The 15546-nt window shown below is 35.1% G+C and overlaps 1 protein-coding gene across 14 annotated transcripts in view; it reads right to left on the bottom strand.

Annotated features, from left to right (window-relative positions):
- Window positions 1-15546, bottom strand: part of FIGN (fidgetin, microtubule severing factor) — a 385491-nt gene that overhangs the window by 54382 nt on the left and 315563 nt on the right. The window contains exon 1 of one of the 14 annotated variants that reach the window (XM_084524059.1): window positions 6403-6539. The exons of the other annotated variants lie outside the window; for them this stretch is intronic. The gene's annotated coding sequence lies outside the window, so the exon portion shown is untranslated. Of the gene's footprint in view, window positions 1-6402; window positions 6540-15546 lie in introns of those variants that run through there. 14 annotated transcript variants of the gene reach the window in all.

Here is a 15546-nt window from a genome sequence, read left to right as displayed (position 1 = left end):
TTTCTAGTTCATTTTAAATCAGTTTTTGACAAAACAATACCAACAGTTCAGTAAGTGTCCCAGCTGAATTTTACAATTTACGTTTCTTTTTGAAATACCCTCTTACTGAATAGCTTTAGCAACTAATAAAATTCTTCAATTTTAAAGAAAGAAAAAAAAAAACATTAAGCACTAAATTCTTGTGGAGGGGGAAGGACTAGTGATACTGAAGGTTTTATTTCTAGCAATAGAAAAGATTATTACATTTTTTTAAAATCTTTAATGACTTATAATTTACAGGTTTAATGGATGCCCTAGTGTATGGATTTTTAGTTATACTTTTGATGCTTTGGCCCACAGAGGTGTGATCATATGTATGCTTACATGTATATACATAAATACACACACGTACATAAATGCACAATAAGCTACTGCTGTTAGTTTTCTCTATGCTGGTTAAACAATTATGAATAAAAAATATAGATGAAAGTCACCACTAAAGGAATAAAATTTATTCTTGCATGTTAGATAAGATTCAACAACAAAGAAGAGTAGAACCCACCTGAAGACATATAATCCCTGTTTATATATTACACATATTAACAGTGAGGTGAACCACTAATAGCGTAATCACATAATCCCAATTTATTATTTATGATAACATTGCATCAGTTATCATGAAGACCTTTAGTAAGGCCACGTATTTTTTATCACCACGAGAACATGATAGGAATTCATCATTTCTAAGTGAGTTCTTCTAAAGCTAGGGACACAAACAGAGCTGCAGATCCAACTGTTTCAAAACTTCACCACATTCAAGACTCAGTATCTACCCCATCCACTGGAGACAACCCTTCCCAGAAAGGATAGGAGCAATTTGGGTCTACTTCAGAACAAGTCAAAGCACCTCACATTAAAATTGCCTTTACTACAGCTGTAGCACATTACTTCAAATTCCAGTTGAGAAAAATAACTAATGGTTGAGGGCAGGAACTTCCCAGATGACTACAACTTGATCTACAAGAGGAAATTGGACTTTGTTGCAAGGAAAAAAAAAAAAAAGTTGCTTATTCAAACCATGCTCTGAAAAATTTTCAACCAATGTGCTTTAATTCGACTATGCACTAAGAAAGTTTAAACTCTACTTCTCTAGCATTTAATATCAAATGCATCTTCTCCACAGTCTATATGGCTTTTTTTTTCTTTAAACACAGGCTAAATATTTTTTCTTAAATAGCTGTATAAAAAAGCTAGGCCAACTCCTGAGTGTCTAGAAAAGGGCACCAGAGAAAGGCACCTAAAAATGACAGGTTTGAGAGGTAAGGAGGGTTGTGCTTAGCATGAACTACACAAGTATATGAACATGTATTTTCATACATAACACATATCACAGCCTTAAGTTTAATATATTTCATGAGCAGGATTGTTTCTGTCTTCTCCCTCATCCTCACTGTCCCCAAAACAATCATATTAATAACTTCATTTTGGTAAACATCTGGGTAAACGTTCAGTTAACATTTCTATTTCTTCTAGAAAGGAGAAAATGCCTGGCTATAGAATAACAAAAATGTTTCCAATTTCTGTAGCCATTAGAAGGAGTCAGTACAAAAGAGGAAAATTCAAGAATTAAAATTAATCCTGTAAGGAGGCTGCCTTAGTGGAGGTCATTTGAGAACTGGCTGCCTTTGCACTTGATTGTATAAATGCTAATTATCAGGATCATCACAGATCTGTGGGTTTTTTAAGTTTTCTTTCTATCATTTTACTAACCTAAGAAATTAAAACTTTATTCTACTATTCTAGAGTTCTAAGAACTACATCAGAGAGCTGCCTAGACAGTCTCCTCTCTTAATTTCCAGAAGGTACAATTGCTACAAATACTTGCATACACCTTTGCCATTGTGAGCATATGTTTCTGTCTTTCTGTAAGTAAAGACTGTGACATATAATTTTCCAATTTCTGTAATTTTATTAGTATCTTCTTTGGGAAACCCCTATACTTGTTTTCCTATTCACTGATGTATTTAAAAAAATAAAAAAAAATAATAATAATTCTCAGGCCATAGTTGTGAACCAAAAAAAATAAAAATAAAATAAAAAAAAATAAAAAAATCCGTGCATCTTATTTTTGCAGTGAAATAGATTCAGAGGACTGACTCACATGGGCAACCTTGATATATAACCCTTTTTCCTGTTGTTTATTAGTGATGGATGTCCTGTTCCAAACCACTTTTCTTGCTGGGCCAGGAGAACCCTGGCCACTTGTGCACCAGGCAAAGCCTTCCAATTCGCTTCAGGCTGGCAGTGAAAATGGGTGTCAGAAGAACAGTGATTAGGGCAGAGGGGAGACCTTTTGAGAAAAACCTGCTAAAACCCAAAGCTTCGAAGTACTTTCTATTAAATCTAGCACATACACATTACGATTTAGCAAATCCTAATGAAATGATAAAAACATATATACAAGAAGGACTCCTTAGTATTGTAACTGCTAACTTAACATCTCAAATTTTGCAGATTTTTTTTCGTAAACTGTGGGATTTTGACTAATGAAGTATCAACCTCAGTATCAGCAGCCACTTTAACACTTTTAAGATCAGCTGAAGAGATATCTTTTATCTCTAATCTTGTATCTATCTACACAAGCACTGGTGTTGGGAATACACCAAATTACAACAGGATTGTACTGAAAGATGTTCAACATGCTTGGACCTAGCATCAGACATCCTTCATGTCCATATTTTGCTAGATAATTCCGGTTTAAGGTCTACAGAATCAGTGACAGCTGGGTGATCTAATTAAAGCCAAGGCCTTCGGGTGAAGCTAAGCCAGCAAAATAAATTCTGCTGCTACTGTGAAAAGCTACCATTAGGAAAAGACAGAAACTAATGGAAACTTTCCTGCCAATGCCAAGATTGTCACTGGACTATTGAGACAATAACAGGTCTAAGAAGTGCTAAGAATACAGATAAATGGGAAGACCACAGCATTCACCTTTGTGCTGTCCTTCCTTGTGTGTTCCATCTGTCCCTTCAAATGGGTTATCTGCAGCGGTGCTGATGATCTTTCATTTTGGAGGAAGATACAGATTAAGGTGGAGAACTCATGCACACGTCAAATCACAAAGTCTCACTGCACACCCTGTCATGCAGCAGTTAGAGGAAGCTAAGTAAAACACCCCTCAAGAATAAATAGAGCAAATACAATGCTCAACTAACTTTTACTTCCCAAAATTGTGAATTGCAGAGTGAAATTCTATATCTGCAGAAGTAAGGCGTCAGAAAAAGACAAAGGTAGCCAAGTGCTTCAGATAACCACTAAGTCTGAAACACAGGATTCATATATCAGATCTCAATAAATTCAGTTGAACATATCTATAAAATTGTTCTAGAATTTGAAGAATTCTGTTCCCTACAATTGTTTGATAAAGGAACACTAGTGGCATACCTGTTTAAACTGAGACCAGAAAGAAGTGGATTTACAAGTGATCCTAGATTGAAACAGGCAACCATGCATTTTAGTGAACGCTACTGAGGGCACGACTTGCCTGATGGAAAATTACAGAAGCCAATAGCTTTCCAACATTAGAAAGATTTCAAAATATTGCTAGAAATATTACAAGAAGCACTGGCCAGAACAGTTTATAGATTTCAAGCTGTTATCTAACAAAAACAATTATCGGAGTTGTACATGCTTTAGTAACCACTATGTGGAAAAACACAGGTTAGCATACAGGAAAACAAGGCAATAATTACATCATTTTGCAGCCCATCAGCAAGTGCCCACAGAACATGTATGGTAGGGACAAAGAAATGACAGATGTGCTGTTAGCACAGGAGAACTATTGACAGGAGCAGTGAATATCCTCTGTCAGAGAATATTTTTTTCTGCTCTTTCTTCAAAGTCAACTTTGATAACATGAAAGATACAATCATTTTTACTTGTATAACAGCATTTTGAACTGGAATGGGACAAAATGGAAGAGAGCATAGCTAGAAAAATACTGACCAAGACACAGGATTTTCTAAGGCTAAAGCTATGCAAACTTGTACATCCTAGGGAGTGGAAACAACAAATCTAGGTAAGAAGTTAACTCAAAAAGCTGGTTTCACGATGAGGCTATCATTGACCGGCTCTACCAGACAAACAAACAGTATAATGATACTTTGGAATGAGCTATGGAATGAGGAACATATGTAAGGAATTTATGTCTAAACCAGCTGCTGATGTACACCTAAGCAAAATGTTTCTAATGTAAATGCAAGTCAATCAATGTTTCATTCTCTTTGTTAATAATTGCATCAGAAACCTTTTATATTTTCCACAGGTGTGTAACAATAGTATTGGCATAATGCTCTTACAACAGTATAATTTAAACTGGCAAATATCCTAAGCGCTAGTAAAGCAAAAATTAACTATTGAACAATTCTTTAAAACATTTTGGTATTGAAAGGAATCAAGCATTGACTGAGACAGGTCATAAGATGTCTGTGTCCTTTGCTAAAAATGCTCAGCTAACTTTTCCTATCTTCCCAGATTGCGAGGCTTTTCTTTTTCAGTAATCAATGGAAGATCTGCAAACTGATGTCAAAGCCAGAAAAGCTTCAGCAGTTACAAACACCCTCTAGAACGCTGGACAAACATAATTGCCAATGCTTTTGTCGAAAATGAAACACACTTGCTGGAGTACCCATTCCCTGTGAATTTTCAATGAAGCATGGGACTTTGTTTAAATATACAGGAATGTATAAGGTATTTCAGAACATAGTTAAATACATATAAAAATTATTCAGGGGCTGAAAAAAATAATCTAAGATAAGGACCAGAAATACCCTGAACTGGCCTAAAATGAAAAGCCAAAAATGGAATCTTCAGAGTTGTCCCATGGGCCAAAAAACACAATGAGTAAGTCAACACAAGCAGTACAAAATATTGACATTGCAGTTCTAAGTAGGATAGATTTGTTTACACTGCCTGGAAAAAAAATACACTTCTTTTAGATTAATATTCTCATTTTGCTGAGGCAGCGACTCCTAATAGAATGACATCTAAGCTGGGCTGGTGATGGCGTATATGCAGTTTTTGTACAAGATACAGCACAACTGACAGTAATATCTGACAAGGGATAAGTGAAAGTGTAAGTTATTCTAAGTAAAGGAGTGATCTAAATGTTTTATCCTCAAGTCTACTGGATTTAATGGAAAATAATAATGTACATACTGAAAGAGGTACCTAGTTAGATTCCAACCCATGTTAAAACACAGCAGTATCACTATTTTCTTTAATCAGTGAGGGCAATAATCAGTGAGGGCAAGTGGTGGTAATTTTTACTGTGCTACCAGAGAACATACACAGAGAGAAATTAATAGATAATGTATATAGGATATTAATAACATTTGGGGTTACTTCCCATTGCCTTTGCATATAGTGTTATCTGTGTGTTCACAGTAAGAAACATGAGTTGCAAGCCTTAAAGGTTACAAGCGATCATCCTGGGATTTCTGAATACTATAACATAGGAAGAATAGGGCATACTATTTAAATTTCAGAAAGGAAGAAGGTAAGAGGCGTCAAATTTACCTTTTTGCCTAAAGAAGCCTCAAGTAAGTAACAATATTGCAATATTTAGACAACTGAACATCAAAACAATCCAGTCAGAGCAAATGGGCTTTCTGGCTTTGATTAATATTGGATTCAACTTTTTAAGTCTAAGCAGCACTGCCAAACATCTCAAAGTCTAACTGGATCTAAATAATAAAACTCACTATTAGGCCAGTTGTATATAATTCAAAATTGCATTGAACGCTTTTTTAGCATTAATGTTACAGAGCCTTGAAAAAAAAGATGGTATTGTGAACTAAATGGCCAAGTTTCTACATCACACACAAAAGAACCATATGGAGCATGATAAAGCTCTTCCACTTCAAGAAGACCCTGTCAGATAAAGTGTATTTTTTACAAAGCATCCTAAGTGGTCAGTGATCCAGTCATTCCCTGGACTGCTGTGCACTCCTCAGCCATGGTCAAGGACGTAGCATTAGACTTGTCTTCTGTCAGGGCAAGAACACTTCTACAATCATAATCTACATTAATTCAGAAATGAAACACAGGCTGAAGAGCCTGGCAGCTGAACAGCAATATGTGAGATCTACCCGGTGAACAGTATGTACTGTAGGCAGCATTGTTAGAATGAAGGAAGACTAAAGATGAAGCCAAGACTCCTGGTGAGATCTATCAGATGCTTATTAGCACAAGAGATTTCAAAAGCTACATGACAGAAGGGATAAAAAAACAGAAAACAATCTAGGATAGTGTACAGTCAAGGAGACACAGAAATATCAGTGCTATGTGTGAATATAAGCTAAACATTTGTAAATGCGGTTCTGTAGAAAAACTGATGTAAAAAAAGAAGACAAAAGTACTGACCTACTTCACGGCTCTTCGTGTTCTGACTACCTCATATTAGCTTTAAGGCTAGAAGTTCATCTTCATTTTCATTCATTCAAAATCATCATCCAACTTTCTACTGAAGGCCTCCCTTTCTCCTCATCTGCCAAGAAACCTGAAAGGAGGTTATTAATGTAATGCAATGTGGAAAAGCAGTTGAATGAAACAGTGTCATGACACTCCAAGTATGGTGGAAACTTCTTCCAAGAATCTCTGTATCAAGTCACCTTTGATGTTTATAGTAGGCTTGCAGCTCCATCCCCCCAGTTAGCAAACTTATGTGCATATCTACTGAAGAGGAAAGAAAGAAAAGGAAAGTGTCTTTGCCTCAGGATAAATGAAAAGGGATTTCAATTATGTCTATTCTTGACAATGTCTAGTATGATAGGAACTTGCTGAAGACCAAGTTCCTGGCAAGACACAAGGGGAGAGAGACCTTTGAGCATAACTATAATTTTGTTAGGATGTTAATTAAAATCCATATTGATCCACAGAGGAAAGTATACAATAGAAAATTGGTATATACTACGTCTAGTGCTGGAAAGTCATTCATAAGAGTACTCAGGCTCCACAGGAAACACAGTGGTATCACTGACACAATAAAGGACCCGAAAACTAAATAGGGTACATGGCCATCACAGTACTATGCTCACTTGAAAGACAAGGTGGGGAACTGTGATTGATTCTATTTTAACTCAACAGCATAAAGCAGAGAGTAGATAAAAAATGGGACATGAACTACATGTTTATAAAGACTTTAAAAGAGAATGACTTAAGCAAAATCCTTTAAGGGCATATTCAATGGAAGCAATATGCCAACAACTTTGTCTCAAACCTCCTACTCAAAATTGTCAGAATCAAACACAAATATTTGCCCTTTATTCTTTTTTTTTTCTTTTCATTTTTAACATATATCACTGCAAATATTGATGTATTCCAATAGGGCAGTATCAACTAATTTAATCCCTGCTGTAGATTATATGATAAGTACATTTTTTTAAGAAAAAAACAACAACAAAAACAAAGCAAAACAAAACAGTACCTCTCCCAATAATTAGATGAGAACCTGACAAATTTCTGTGTCACCAGAAATAGAGACTTTTGCATGAAAGTAAAGATTTTTCTCAGCTTTTTAATGAGTCGAACTTCAAACAATTACTAGTTAACCTCACATATAATGCACAGACTTTGCATCATTTGCCTTTCTTTGAAAAGCTAGAAAAGATAGGAGGCTTTAGAGTAATTTTGTTAGGGGATGCTTCTAAATAACTACGACTATATACAGTAAAGAATCAAATCGCATGGTAGAGACTGCAAGGTCCAAATTGTTAATTCAACAAATGGATCACCAGGAAATGCAGCATGTATTTACAGTGTTGATTAGGGCAAGAGAATTGAGAACATCCTAAAACACATGGAGCCCAACAATGCAATATACCCAACCAATATTTATTGCTGCCTCTGTAGAAGCAATTTCCATTTTGATGCGTTCTCTCACACATGATGTTCTGAAACAGTTAAGTAACACGAAAAATACAGGTTCAAGATTATATCTGTCACAGATGAAAATACAGCATTTATGCAACATTACATAATAAAGCCACTTTTTTTATGGACCCAAGGTCCTCTTGGGACTGCTACAATCTACATACTGTCATACGGTGATAGATTCTTGTATTTGCATATCTGAATTAAAAAGAACCTACATTAATAACCAAAACAAACAAAAGGTAGTGATTAAGTCTAAAGGGCTGAGGGAATTTAACAGTGTCATTTGGTCCTGGTTAAGGACACTAATAGTTCACAAAATCTGTCTGGAAAGCCACCTATCTCTCAGCCAACACTTTATAAAGAAATCAAGGAATCTGTTAAAAACAACTAATTCCAGGAGTGGATACCAACACTAAGGGCATATATTAAATTGCTCTGTACTTAAAGGATAGTAGAACTGCAGTGAAAGAAGAGACTGATGACAATCCTGCACCCACTTATTCTAAAAACTATGAATTAATTAATTCTACCAAACTGTTTATCTGGCCAGTACGGCAGGTAAGTAGTTCTACTGTGCTAGTATAGGTGAACTTATTAACATTGAATTTTGCCAAATATAATATCAGTTTTGTGGACATAATTAACACTAAGCATGGAGGTCCATAAATGTATGGAATTCAACAAACAGTAATGAGATTTTATGACATGGTATCTACAATAGCAGATGACTGGACTGATGAACTTAGAGGTCTCTTCCTTTCTTGTTTTCCAAATTAACTACATATGAATAAGATACCAGGTTTCACTAGTACCTTAATCCAGTTTTAGATATGAAGATTCAGAGTTGAACCATGAATGAATCCCATGTATTCATGATTACTGGATTAATAGTCTGAATTATTTGGACTTCTCTCTCACTGATTGTCTTCGGCTATCTCTCTCTCACTGATGTATTAATTTAATGGTACAATTAGTCCAATAAAGGATTAGACATTGATTTTTTATCAGAAGTTTAACTAGAGTTCTCCTAGCCTAAAGTATCAGAGAATACAAAGAATAAATCATCCTCAAGTGTTTTAGCAGTAAGCATTTTGTATATATATATATAAATATATATACATATATATACATATACATGCATATATACACATGTATATATACATATATATACAAAATATATAATATATATTAATATAATATAAATATATATTTAATACCCATTAAATTATACGTTAATTATATATTAATACATTAATTAATTATATAATAATAGAATTATATATTTAATATATAATATATATTTAATGTATATAATATATATATACTTCCATATATAAAAATAAGCATGTGGGTAAATTGCTGCAAAAAAAGCTGTATCTAACACAACATTCTGAAATCTCCAAATAAATTTGTAACATAACATAAAAAAATATATTTATGTACACATAGCTATCCACATCTGTATATCCACCATCACCGCATACTTTTGGTACAGTATATTCAATAAATGCAGTATATAAAAATGCAGGCAAATACATCATAATTTTCTAATAGTATGCACTTTTTCCGAATATCTTATATGTTCTTGATTTAACCTACCAAACTTCACTGGAAAATAAGGACTAATTTTAAGGTGGGGAAAGTGAGATAAACAAACAAATAAATAATAATAATAAAACCAAAAAATCACAGGCTTCCCAATTTTTTATTGTCATATCTAATCCACTGAAACCTACCAGCCCTGGTTTCAGTATTATCTTCAGTTCTAGACCACTTTTTCATGGAGATCTCTCCAACCATGCCCCCACCCAACCCTGAGAGAGAAACAATATATTCAATCTGAGGAAGCCACCTGTGCTTTTTAATAGCTTTGGCTGACAGAGAATAGGTCTTGTAATAGATGAGATATATAAATGGAAAACCATTCAACATATGAGAAAGGTGACTAAATTCACTAACGTAGTGTCAGTTTTTAATTCCTAGGTTTGTTTTTTTGATTTTTTTTTAAAAGGCCATTCATGAAATATTAGAGATGCCTGTCTTTTATTAACATTGTGTCCTCTGACATCTACTCAGTGAAAGATAAAAAGATGGCATTAAGTTTTAGCAGTGAAGTGAAATGTTGCATGGTGCAAGGTGACCCAGTCTCATTTAACAGATTACCAAAATATAATCAAATAAAACCTATGATCTTTACACTGGCAAAAACAGTGCAGCAAGAGGACAAATACAATTTTAAAAACTGAAAGGATCAATTGAAATGAATCATGTATATTTGTAACATATAAATGAGTCCTCTGCAGCTACTTGGTCCTTGTAAGCACATCCATATAGCAAGTAAATTTGAGTCCAAGGAAGTTAAGTGTTCTGTAAAATTTTATCCTGCCATTATATCTAACCCAAAATAGATGTCCCAAATTCAATTAGGCTGTTTGATTACAATAGAAGTTGACCATGCTGTTCATCTTAATCTATCTATCTAATTTATCAGCTTGTATCTACTGGTTGATAACTCATATTTAACAGGGAACACATTGTCTAACTGCACAAATCCACAGCTCAAAATAAAAAGAAAAAAAAAAAAGGAAACTCATATGAGTCTGATGATGTATATGTAATTCAATTATACCAAGAAAAACTGCCTTGGGTTAAGGTTACTGAAAGAAAACTTTAGGAAGCACAGATTTTGTAGAACAGATCTAGACTTAATTGCCACAATTCCTCTTACTCTGCTTGTTTTCAATTGTTAGTACAATTTTCATATACCTTTCTCTAACATGTTTTCTGATAGCTACTGACAAACTTGAGATATTTTCACGATGGACTCTTGCTGTAATCCATCGTGGCAATTCCTCCTTTTCTAAACCCTCACATTTAGTCCTTCAAATCCATTCACTGAGAGCTGCCTCACCTGCCACTCTGATTGCAATGCCTCCCAGACCCTCATCAGCTCACCTCATCTATCCACTGTCACACAAACTTGGGCTCGATTTGTTGAAATGGAGGAAACTTCTACTGGGGTCGAATGATGTAATTTGGGGCTGAAACTAAGTGAAGCTTGCTGGTTTGGATAGTATATTAGGTGAAATTCTGTGAAACAAATCCTGAAAGAAAACAAAACAAAACTGAATTCACCCCTATATTTTGCATGGAATTACTGTTTTCAATTTTTTATTTATTTATTTTTTTTAAATCTAAGCATTTTAAACTAATCACAGTTGACCTGAAAAAGGTGCAAGCAAAATTAAATGAAAAACTGCAATTTTATTTTATTTTTTAATATCCATTGGCAAAGATGATAAGGGAATAAATGTCCAACAGAGTTAATCCCTTACTTGCTTATTTACTGTTCACACAGTTATTACCTAACAGGCCAAGGGTTTATGTTATTACCAGGACAGTTGCTGAATCTAGTAGGGTTAAGTCCCTTCTCCATCTCTTTTTCCAAAAGGTGTTGGCCATAAAGCCAAGAAAACAAAACCCACTGAAAGCAATCAATTTAAAAAAAAAAAACAACAACCACAAAAAAAAAAAAACACAACAACTTTTTAATTAAAAAAAAAAAAAAAAAAAACACAGCCAAATCAAAGCAGAAAAATGTAATAAATGTTTATTTACTATTTTTTAAAATATTGTCAGCTCTGTGCTAACTATAGTGATGCTTGCCCTTGCTGCTGCAACCCGGTTGTTAGCTCTCATGAAATGATGGCACAGTACAGATCACCAGCAAGCACTACAGCAACACAAGGAAGGAAGTTCAGGACTGCAAGATGTTTGCAGCATCACAGTTTTAATTCCGGAATATTACTGAATAGAAACAGAAAACATAGAAAAATTAAAAAAAAAAAAAAAAAAAATTTTTTGCCCTTACAGATTTATAAAAAAAGAAGAAAGGATGAAACACCAAGCATACTTTTATTCCTACTCCAGAACACTTATGTAGACAATATGGTACAACGTCCTTTGTGTAGACAACTTAGCCATGTGATGGATGGTGTGATGTGATTCTGATCCTGGGTACATCAGAAAAGCTCTGTAACCCGGTATTTCACTTCAGAGCCACTCATGGCATCCGCTATCAATGGACCTACCTCAGGCAATGCTTATTGGCCCTCACCTTAATGTAGTAACTGGTAACATGATGGCAGCATTTAAATAGGTGTTCTTCATTTAACAGACAAAGCACAGGGAAAGAGAGTTAGTGAGGGAAGAGGTGACAGCAGACACTGCAGAGCTGAAACACACAAACATCCATAACTTCAAAAATGTTTCTTTTATACACCTGGGAATCTCACTGAACGTGGTTTCTTACTCACTCTGCCCAGATTCATTAAACACAAGGCTTAATGCCTGGGAAAAAAAAAAAAAAAAAAAGTGGAAAAAAAAAACCTGTATAATAAAACAGCAATAAAAATCCCTTACCAATTACTCTACTACCTTCTCAAAATAGGAATACTATCTCTTTTATGATTTCCTTTGCCCCATGTTAAAACACCAGTCTAATTATCCTTTATAAAGGTTGACGAAGGCCCCTGTGAAAATCTGCTCAGGGTGATTATTTAGTTGGGGTTTTTATTTGTGGAATTTAGGCAAGAATGTTGCAAGCTGTTTGTCAAAATAACCACTTGATCTGCTTTAGTATTTTTGTATGTGTTAAAAAAATAGCTTTTTCTAATAAACAGAGGGAAAGGAATGATAAATGCTCTAATTATCGGCTTGCAAGAAGAGTTAAACATGCAGATTGTGTTAAGGGGTTCTTAATTTTGGGGCATTTGGAGTCAATTCTCAAGATTTAATAACTGCAGTGTAACTGGAAATACAAGGCAAAGCAAGATGAAACAAGGGGCATTTTCTCTGTCATTTCTGTAACACGTTTAAGTACTACTGGAAGTGTTTTACTTCACTTTTGTAGTTTTGCATGCAAGTTTATTGTTTGAGATTCTGATCACTTTCAAAGTACTGGGCTTCACATTGTGACACAAATACCATACCTTCATTTTTAAGAAGAGATGCTTCAAATAAAAACTGTATGTATTTATTTAAAGGAAGGTTCACAGTGCTGAAAGCTTGTCTGCTTTTTCCAACCTGGTATAATAACTGCTAAAAAACAAACAAACAAACAAACAAAAACTAAAAAGCCTTCCCAAAATATTCTACACCGGTGATGTTAAAAAAGAAATATTAACATAGCTAGATTTCTTCTAAGGAAGCATCACACTTAAAAAAAAAAAAAAGAAATTCAGTTATGTGCTTTAATTAAATTTTAATTAAAACCATACCTAAGTAGGGTTGTTCTGAGCAATGCTTTCAGTGTATACACAACACAAAGATTGTTAAGGAGAAGCTACCTTGTGAATTATGCAAAAGCAACTTAAATTCATGGTAGTTGCCCCCAGTTGCACATTGTTGCTGGCTTTCACTCCAGCTACCATTGACTTAGCAATCATTGACATAGCACAGGTACAACTCTTACAAACATTTTGAAACTGCATCCCGTCTGCCTCCAGAACTCGATCACAACCTCCACAAAGTAAAGTGTGCAAATAGCCTGATAACAGCATGAAGACGATGCAGAGGTGAATCTCTGGAAGGTACAGACAACCACAGCAGCCCACGGGCACCCCTGCCCTAGAAGATCACCCCGATCAGCCTGGATTCCTGCCACATGCCCCATGATCAGACCCATGGGACCTTTCGGGCTGAGCACAACCATCGCAAAACCTTTGCCTATGTTTTTCAGCCCTTCCCAAAAGTCATTAAATATTATTAGGATACAGCAGTTCCTTTTCCTTCTACCACACCAGCTGTACTTTGCAAGCCTGTCAAGAATATATATATATATATATTTGTTGAATAATAAAATCTACAGTTCTCTTGTCCCTTTTGTAAATACCGTCTTTCTTTCTGTAGCCTGACCAAATTTTTCTGGAGGTAACACAAAAAAGACTCTCCCCACTGAGTGATTCCATGAAGATTGTGTACTGGAAGGTTCTGCTTCTATAATTTTTTCCTTTTAAAAACTTTCTAATTCAGACCCTGCACATCTATCCCTATGATAAACTCTATATAAATTTACTGGAAATGACAATTTTCAGACATTTCCAATCTGACAGACATTTCCAAAACTGACAGGGAAAAAAGTATTATGTCTCTAGAAGTTGATAGAGTGATTAAAAAAACTACAGAAGGATTATCACTGCCTATTAAGTGCGATAGTTTGAGCAATTTCTATAGAATCCTTTCTTATTTAATTCCTATTAGATTCATTAGCATACTTCCAGCTAATAACTAACAATCCTCCACTGCATGAAAAAAGCCCTCCCTAAATCTGCTTCAATGGCTAGGCATTAAGGCAATCTGGTAAAACTTTCTTTTTTTCTCATTCAACAGCTTTACAGTGTGCACACTGGTACATGCCCTTGGAAACTCAACACCCCGCTGCGCATCGTGGCCCCATCCTGCAGTGCCTACAGTACGGGTGCATGCTACTCCTGCGGCAATGCCTGCAGCTGCTGCAGAGCTCTCACACTTCTCTCTGCCAAGAGACAAAGTTGGACAGATCTTCAATCGAAGCTCACATAGCTCTTGTTATCATCATTGTGCTTATGAACACGTATTTTTCTAATTCAGATACACGTGCCTACCTCACTAAGATTCTCCAGATACCAAGACTCCCCTTTGGTGTCTTGGTATCCTTGGTGTCCTCACCATTTAGGTACCTGAAATGGCTGATGTGTCTCGACCACCTACTGCTTTAGTGAGCAGCCTACAGGCAGTGCAGAGCTTTGTGGCTACTGTGATGATACACAAGACCTCAACTAATTTATATAGTCCCACTTAATCTCCCTCCAATATGGCAAGTAACTTTTTTTTCCCCGTTTATTTTGTATTCTTTCATTGCAAGACAAACATTTTTGTTTCCAGAGAAAGAAGCAATTTGCAGTATTGTATAGTCGCTTTATAGTTAATAAACCATTACTGTAACGTCCTACTGGCATAAGATCATGCAAAGGCTTTCTTGCTGCACAGTGACATTCAATGTTCTTTTCTACTAAGAAGGCCACAGGCTTGGTTTCTCTGTATGTTATTTTTTCCTCTAATTTTTGAGTTCTGTGAATACTGACATAACACAAGTTCCTCTTAATGTTCTTCAGAGTGTTGCTAAATGCTACTCAAACTTTACATGGCAAGCCTGTAACTGTTAACACATCAAATTTTCTATGTTAGTGGTTGTTCATCTGGTATGATTTCTTAATGGACTCTTTTAAAAAGAACTAGATTGTGATTAATTGCAGCCCATGATTATATACATGAAAAGGATTGGTTTGAACCTTTACCCTAGACATGCACTAGGGTGAAAGAAAAGATACAGGTTATGGCTTAATAGTTTTACTTAATTGGTGACATTTCTTAATAGAACCAAACAATCTATGTTTTGTTCATCAAAATCTTTCTCTTCTTCTTTTTTTTTTTTTCCCCTCTTATTCTGTCAAGCAGATATCAGAATTGAGCTGGACTCACTGGGACTTTTCATTCAGTGGAAATATGTTTGCGCTCAGCACCTTCTTTTTATGTAAAAGGTTTGTACATCAAAAAAAAAATCAGTGGGCTGTAATTGTTAAAGAGCATTCA

Source organism: Aythya ferina, assembly GCF_964211825.1.
Source record: "Aythya ferina genome assembly, chromosome: 6".
In the NCBI taxonomy this organism is placed as follows: Eukaryota; Metazoa; Chordata; class Aves; order Anseriformes; family Anatidae; genus Aythya; species Aythya ferina.
The sequence above is the reverse complement of the archived record's forward strand: the minus strand, read 5'-3'. Positions and strand labels throughout refer to the sequence as shown.